Genomic DNA, 7,812 nt, shown 5'->3' with positions numbered 1-7,812 from the left:
CCACTTGCAATTGAGAACATGCGGAGAAGCTTCAAATTAATCCAAATGTTTTACAACAAACGTATACACACACCTGGACAGACCTAGGTCTCATCTCTAGATGGCCTGTCCAGTTACAATGATGTACAACGGACTATGAGATAAAACGCCAGTGCAGATTTAAACCATTATGAATTTAGGGAATTTGGTAAGGCTCGGTTTTAACAACAAGATTTACAGACCCAGACCTAGACCTCTTTGTGCAAGAGTAACATGTCCCCAGATAACATCTCCGGCTACTTTAAGTACCCTGAGTCAGAGATAAATCCCCAATGATGTTTGGAAGAATTGGTGATTATGGACTTATGGAAGAGCTGCTAAACAATCCAAGTTTGCAGAGCTCCATTTGAAGACCTAAAGGACCTCTTGGGATGTGAAAATGCCTGCAGACGAGTCCTGTAGGATTCAGGGCACCATTAACAGACTTTGTAGTTTTGTACCTCGTTTCTGAATCATATAAGAAGCGAGATCGGCTTTCTCTCTGTTGTTTCTGGTGGACTGGTTTAACCCCACATCCTGGTCAGGAGTTCATCATGAAAGGCCAACAGCAATCTTGTTGTCTCTTTGTGCGCAGAGCTGATATCTGCAGGGGAAAAAAGACATAAAAGTAGTCCTCTGCATCAGTGTCTGATCTGGATAAACTGTCATTTCCCGCTTATTAAGCTGAACCGTCTCTGAGTGCAACATGGCGCCTAAACCTGAGGAGAGAGGAGGCGTGGAGGCGAAGAAGAAAAGGGGAAATGGACTGCATGAGATGATGAAAGGGATAGGGCGAGTGATGGTTTGGAGAGCTGACAAGCAGAAGGGGGGAGTTAAAGACCTGGCAGAGCAGAGGTCACCTCACCTAGAGCTTATTAGATCCCCCATAATGCAATGATGGGATCAATTACAGGCCACACTGGGACCCAGAACAGCACAGGCCAGTGGCTCCAAATAGCTGTATGTGACTTTAAGATGCACAACTTTGACTGCTCCAGGAATCAGACCTGGGGGGTCTGCTGTGTGGAAAGAAAGTCAGACCACATTACTGCTGTCTGTATGACCAAAGACCCTGACCATCCTCATGGCCATCATGCCTCACAGAGTTTGAACGGGGTAAATGGACCAGCTGACGGTCCACATCCGGGTTGAAGAGAACCAACAGTGTCCTTATCGGATTCTGCTGCTGTCACTGCCGCCTCATACCGAGACCCGCAGACGTTTCAAAGCATTTGACGATCAAAGGACGTCTGATTTCTCGTTCTCTAGCCCCAAGCTACAAAAACCTAACGTGACTGAAAACCGATTGTTTTCCTCCCCAACAGTCTAAATGTTGAATCTTCAAATGATAATAAGGGACAATCTGTACATTGGACTGGCTGTATTTATAGAGTTTTTAAATATTTTTGCTCGATAAATTACTCACAAAAATCACAAGGATAATGTAGACCCATTCAATCATAATTTAAAAGAATGGTACTCGATGTTTCAGGATTGTTTTCAGTTTACATGTACTTGTGATGAACAGTGAATCAATCTTGTCTACATCATTCATGATCGCTCACCTCCAGTGGAGTAAAAGTGATCAGAAAAAAAATGACATTATCTTTAATTTAATATTTGGGGTCCTATCATATACGCCTTGGCAATCCGCAAACGCTAATAATGATGATGTTCTGTTTATTCCCTTCTGCTGCAACTGACTGAACAAACAGTCTTGTCTTGAGTGAAACAGTTGAATCAAGGTTAGATAACTGACTTGGACAGGGCAGAACATTCTCCTTTAACCATGAATAAAATTGTTTTTCTGTGCATATATGTTGACAGACATGCACTGGTATATGTTATGATGTGTTGAAGTGAATGCTCTCAAGTTTAACCTGAAAGTTAATATCATGGTCACAAATTAATTTTAAATTAAACGGGCTGCAACTGTGGTTATTAAACTGGTGGGTCGCAACCCCAGAGTTGGTTGCGGAGGCGTTTTCAGTGGATCTGGAATCTGTGTCTGGAAAATAAACGGTTGCAAAAAGTCTATGAAGGTTTATTTTAAACATGTTATTTTTGGTCTGTCACATTTTTGTGCCTTGTGAGGATGAGCCTGGCCAATTTTTTTATTGAATAAATCAGTGTAGTTGAAAAATGTCTGAAATTTGGCCTTGTGATATCTTATTAATGAGGAGGTGGTGGTGAGTCCCGAGGCTAGAGCAGTCGAGAACCTCTGGGCTAGGAGACACAGACAAAGCACTGAACTCAGGAAGTTTACATTAAAGTAAGCAAAAACAGAATTGAAGAATATTTATGCCAGATGAAAGAGAAATTCACCCAAATATTCAGGACACAAATCTTAAAATGCACCTACTTGTGTTTGAAGTGAATTCAGATTCAACAAGCACCTTGGGTAGAACACATGGTTTGAAATATACTGAATATACTCCTTTTAACTCTCGCTGAAACCTTTCAAATGAAACCCTCAGAATCTGAAGGTCAGCCATGTTTTCTTTGGTCATGTTCCTTCACAACAACATGAACACTGAACTCTGGCTCCCAGCTCACTTTTTTTTCCCCTCAAATTGAAAGAGGGAAAAGTTGGAAAAGCTAAATGTTCTGTCGTTTTGTTGTTGATCTTCGATTAATCATGAGAGGCCAAGTGCAAGAACCGTGTCCAGCCTTGTTTATGCAGGACTCAGCTAGGGCCTTTCAAACACACACACACACACACACACACACACTCACAAAAAACAGTAGTACATGCAAACACACACACACACACACACACACACACACAAGTGCAGCAGGAGCAGCAGCACTGAAAAGATCACTGGTTTCCTCCTGTTATGCAAATGCATCAAAACGCTTGAGTGAGAATTATATATGAATCCAATGAGGCTTTTTCTCTCTTTTAGAAATGCTTAGCCACAAGTACTGAGAGCCCTCAATGGCAAGCGTCCGCTTCACTCCCTGGCCATGCGTATTATTCAGCTTGACGAGACGCAAACTGACATAAGCACCCGGGCTCACTTTCACCCACTGGCAATCCGATTATATGGCCAACACGGCATCAATGCTGCAGGGCCAACAGGCAGTGAAGTCCGTCAAGCATCCCCTCCTCCACCCAAGCCCCTTCTTTCCCCATTCATACCTTCTTCTTCTTTAACTGCCCTGCACAGCTACCCCTCCCACACACACACACACACACACACACACACACACACTTCGTCAAGCCTCAAGCCCTGATAAACAACAATCCCTCACACTGAAGTCCTCAAATGGCATGTTTTAGAGGAGGCTAAACTTTCTTGTGGAAATGATAAAGTTCAACTTTGAATTGATTATTTCTGTGAAGTTGGCTTTAAATATGCATGACTAAAACAAACAGCATGTCCTACTTTCATTGCACTGATTGAAAGAACCTTGCAAATAAGCGTTTTATGGCATTTCTTATCCGCCTTAAACTTCTTCTGGCAAGCTTTGCAGCTCCACGAGACACAAAGAAAGTATCAGACAGCTGCATGCGGTGGCCTTCTGAACCCTGTCTAGTGCCTGTTCATTCCATAATACTCAGATATTAGCGGCTATATCTATATCAAACAAGTGCTTCGGGTCAGCCTGACCGGGCAGAGTCACTGCTAATGTCACGACGGGACTCCTAAGCTAAACCGGTGTTGACAACCACACAGCCTGGCCTTCTTTTCCGTGCTGTGCGGTGACGCTTGGGTCCTCAGACGGGGCACCCGTGGATGCAGTGGGTGTTTACATGACGCTACCCCAAGAAGAGTGCCAGGTGCTTGGCTTGGGGGAGGGACAAGAGGGTCGGTTTGGAGTGGAGGCTCCTCTTGCAAATCGCCCCGCATCCGTGAAACTAATGTAGAGATGAGATTAAACTTGCAGAGAGATACATTTGCAATTGATTAACCCTGAGCCGGTGTGACTAATTGTATATACTTTTGAGGGAGTGTGTGCAAGTCTTTGTGTGCATGTGCATGTGTGTGGATTTAGTATGATATCACTGCCAGATAATTGTTCAAACTGAAGAGATTTGGTAAAACACCATACACTTTTCGAGCACCAGATGGTTTTGCTTTTTTTTTAAAAACAGTTAAAATATTTTGATTTTAGTAAATTCTAATGATTTCAGGTAAAGTTTAATGAGCCAGGGGAGGATGCTCCACCTGCCTGCCAGTCCCTTCTACAAGGATTTAGAGGACTACTGTGCTTCCTCTGCACCCCTCTGTTTTGTCCTGTATTAATGAGCAATTAACTTTGCATACAAGGTCATGGACAATGGTATTGGTTGTCAGATTATGCTAATGTCGTTGGCTGTGGCTGCACTGAAAGAGGACAGGGAATCCCTGTGAATAGAGAGGGTTGTGGCCTTTCTCCAAGATGAGAAAATGATATGCAAACTGTACCAACATGCGCTCTAAGAGGATTAGGACACCACTCGACATCCATACTGACAAATGCTAATAAATGAACAGTGAGAAGGGGAGGCAAGTGTCCCAGTCTGGACAAGAAAGAGCAACTTTCTGTGGTTGAAAGTGGAACTTTTGTGTCACAGTTTGGGCTGAATGTTTCAAAGTAAAACGCGTGATGATGTGATTTGATGAGTTGTATAAACTAGTGGGGGGGACGAAGATGTGTAAGGCTCGAGTGAAAGAATTCAGTGTGGGGTGAAGCAGACGAAGAAAAGAGCCTGGGGTGAAACTAAGAAGTTGAACTCCCATGGCCGAGTGAGAGGGGAACAGGTGCAGCCAGAGTTCATACAGACCGCTTTGTGCGCTGATATGGCTCCAGTCCATTTGGGGAAGAGGGAGGGGCCCATGTTTAATACAAAGTTAATATCGATTTAATGCTTGTCACCGCTCTTCTGAATCTTGTGGCATTGCTAATTCCCTCTTGTGTTGAGCGGGGGGGGGGGGCTTCTGGGCCGCCTGAGCCAGATGCTGTAGGGACCTTCAGAGCCACCGACGAGCTGAGGTGAAGCCGCGGCCAAAACACCCCGAGTGGGAGCCACCGTGAGGGGAAGCCCGGTCACCAACTGAATCCCCTGAAATAGATGTTTGGTTAACTTCAGATGGCAGGAGCAAGAATCCATTTCAACTTCATCTGAAGCCTGCGGTACATGAACTTTGACATTTAAAGGCTTGATGAGATAGAGTCTAAAATAATCAAACAGAAAGCATGCACTGATGGTATAAGAGGAAGACAGAAACTCACTTGTCAGTCACTTTTAAGGTATAAGACAAGACAGCAAGATGAAGTAACATGTCTTTTTTTATTAAGGCTTTTAGGGCGTTTCTTTTTACAATGAGATCATGGCTGATTATTTGTAAGATATTGGCTTTAATTTTATAGTTTATAGACTTAGATCGGCTTGTACAGCCCCTGAAGTCCAGAGAAGTAAAAAATAAAAATATTGTGCACAAAATACATGTATTTTCTTTCACTTTTTGGGACTTTTGGGATTTATATACGTTAATGATATAAAAGCAGCTGTTTTTGTGTGTTGAGGAAGAGGTTTTTTCAACTACATTTTTGTATGGAGTTTAAACATACATACAAATTCAATTAAAATTATTATTAACCAGAAACTTCAAATGTGACACAACTACATCGACACACTCTAATAAATATTTTCCACCATTATTAGTTAAAACAAGTAAAACATGATAAGAAGGCCTTCTTATATTCATCATAAAATGTGTGTATGGAACTCAAACACAACTTAATTTGCTTTAAAACACATTTTTAAAAGCCTTTGAGCCATATTTTTTTTTACCAACATTTAAATGGTTTTCAAGTGTTGTAATAGCATGCTATGGCTCAATCTGTCTTTGTCTGTTAACTTGTGGCACTGATAGAAAATCAATACACCAACTGAGTTACAGTTTTGCAAGGATATTTTGAATTCCTGTCCGGTCGTGTTTGGCTAACATGCACTGCGGCAGAAAATTGGCTAAATCTTGATTTGAGGAAAAAAACAGAAGGGTGTTAACTGAATCGTTCAATTTGGCAAACCCAGGAGGAGGTGGATGCAGGCCCTGAAAGGCTGCAGGGCTGAGATGGATGGACTGGTGACCGGTGTCATATACGAGGCTGCAACCAGTCAGCACAATCTGTTCATCCCCGGTCCAGTGAAAAGATGGGGAGTTTCCCCTTTTCCTCGGTGCGTCCACGTCACCGATAAATAATGAGGGAATAATAAACAGTTAACCACCTGTCGGACCCTGCGCACAATGGGCCGGCCCATACAGAGCCCCTCATGCATGGGTAACATATTTACTCAGCCCCTTTCACTTAACGAAGCAGAAAGAGAGCAGAGACAATGGTTAAGTTCATCTGGTTGGTAAAAATGGCATGGCCCTGTCAGAAGAGGGATAACGATCTGATAGTTTCCCCTCAAAGATACACCAAAACGACTCCATAATATACCAAATAAATATCATTTTAATTAGTTATCTTATGGAAAGACTATGGCTAAAACAAGTGAGTATGGCTGCATCTTTTGTGCATAAACCAGGCGACTTCCAGGATCAAAATAAATTCATAAAACGTCATCAACTGCGAGTAAAAACGTATTGAGGAGCATATGTGCCATTGACAGGTCCCTTAATGTTTGAGTTGTAGGCTATTTTCTTAAAACAAGTTTGCTGATAATACCTGGAAAATGTACATTTATTATTTTATTTAATACGTGTGAAGACGATCATCTTCATGGTATTCCCCACAGAGTTATTAAATCATAAGTGATGAATATGAGTAATCCTCTGAAAGTGAAGTGATAAACATCAGAAGGAAAAAGCCCTCTGGGGATATTAGAAACCATACGTCAACATAAACATAATGGGGGGGCTATATGAATATTATAGCAATACTATAAAACGTGTTCTTTGTCTCTTCTTATTCGCTTTTTTTTTGCATTATAGATGTTTCTACACAAATAAGGTTTATAATTATTATTTAAAAACCACATTTTGTTTCTGAATAAATGATTTTTTTGGGCTCATGAAAAACTAAACTAGATCTATTTGATACCACTGTACACTTATGAACACGTACCACTTGCACAATAGCGAATATTATTTTAAATAGTGTTAAAAAAAAAGAGACTAAAAGAAACTACAAATTTTCCCATAAAGCTATGAGAACTTGAACATGCGTCCTTGAATCCCACAGGACAGTTATTTTAAAATGATGGGACTTTAGTGGGCTCTTACAGGGGGAGGAGAGGGGGTGGGGGTGCTGTTGGTGGTAATATTTCAGAGATGTGCTTTTAATGGCCTTAATTCAGCCGCAGCCAGCTGTTTTTACTCGGCCTGGTAAAGGAGCGGGGACGTGGCAAGCTTGCAAAGCTCGTAGAAATTAGTCTCGGTCAGCCAGAGCAGCCTATGCTTCCTGCTAACCATCTGCTTAGCGCGCACAAAAGGAGGATTTCGGGCAGCCAAGTAAAGGAATATGGGGCTAATAAAAAAAGCTTTGAAGGTCTTGTTACTTATTTGGAGGTGTAGCTGTGGTGACGGAGCGCGCTGTGTTAACGCTTGTTTGTGCGTCTGTGCGAACCATAAAGCGCACCGCACCTCTGATAAGCGTCGACTCTCTGCAAAGGATCATTTCACGGAGGCGTTCCCTTTTAATTATCGGATTGTGGCCACTTTATCTTAGATTGATGTTGACCCACTTATCATCATTTAGGCTGATTCCAAATGATGCAAACTGACTCAAATGTCGTGTTGTGCAATAAGCAGACGCAGTCAAGTGGAGCGACTGTGAGCAGAACAGTGGTCTTTAAAA

Source organism: Labrus mixtus, chromosome 1 (assembly GCF_963584025.1).
Source record: "Labrus mixtus chromosome 1, fLabMix1.1, whole genome shotgun sequence".
Taxonomy (NCBI): domain Eukaryota; kingdom Metazoa; phylum Chordata; class Actinopteri; order Labriformes; family Labridae; genus Labrus; species Labrus mixtus.
The sequence above is the reverse complement of the archived record's forward strand: the minus strand, read 5'-3'. Positions refer to the sequence as shown.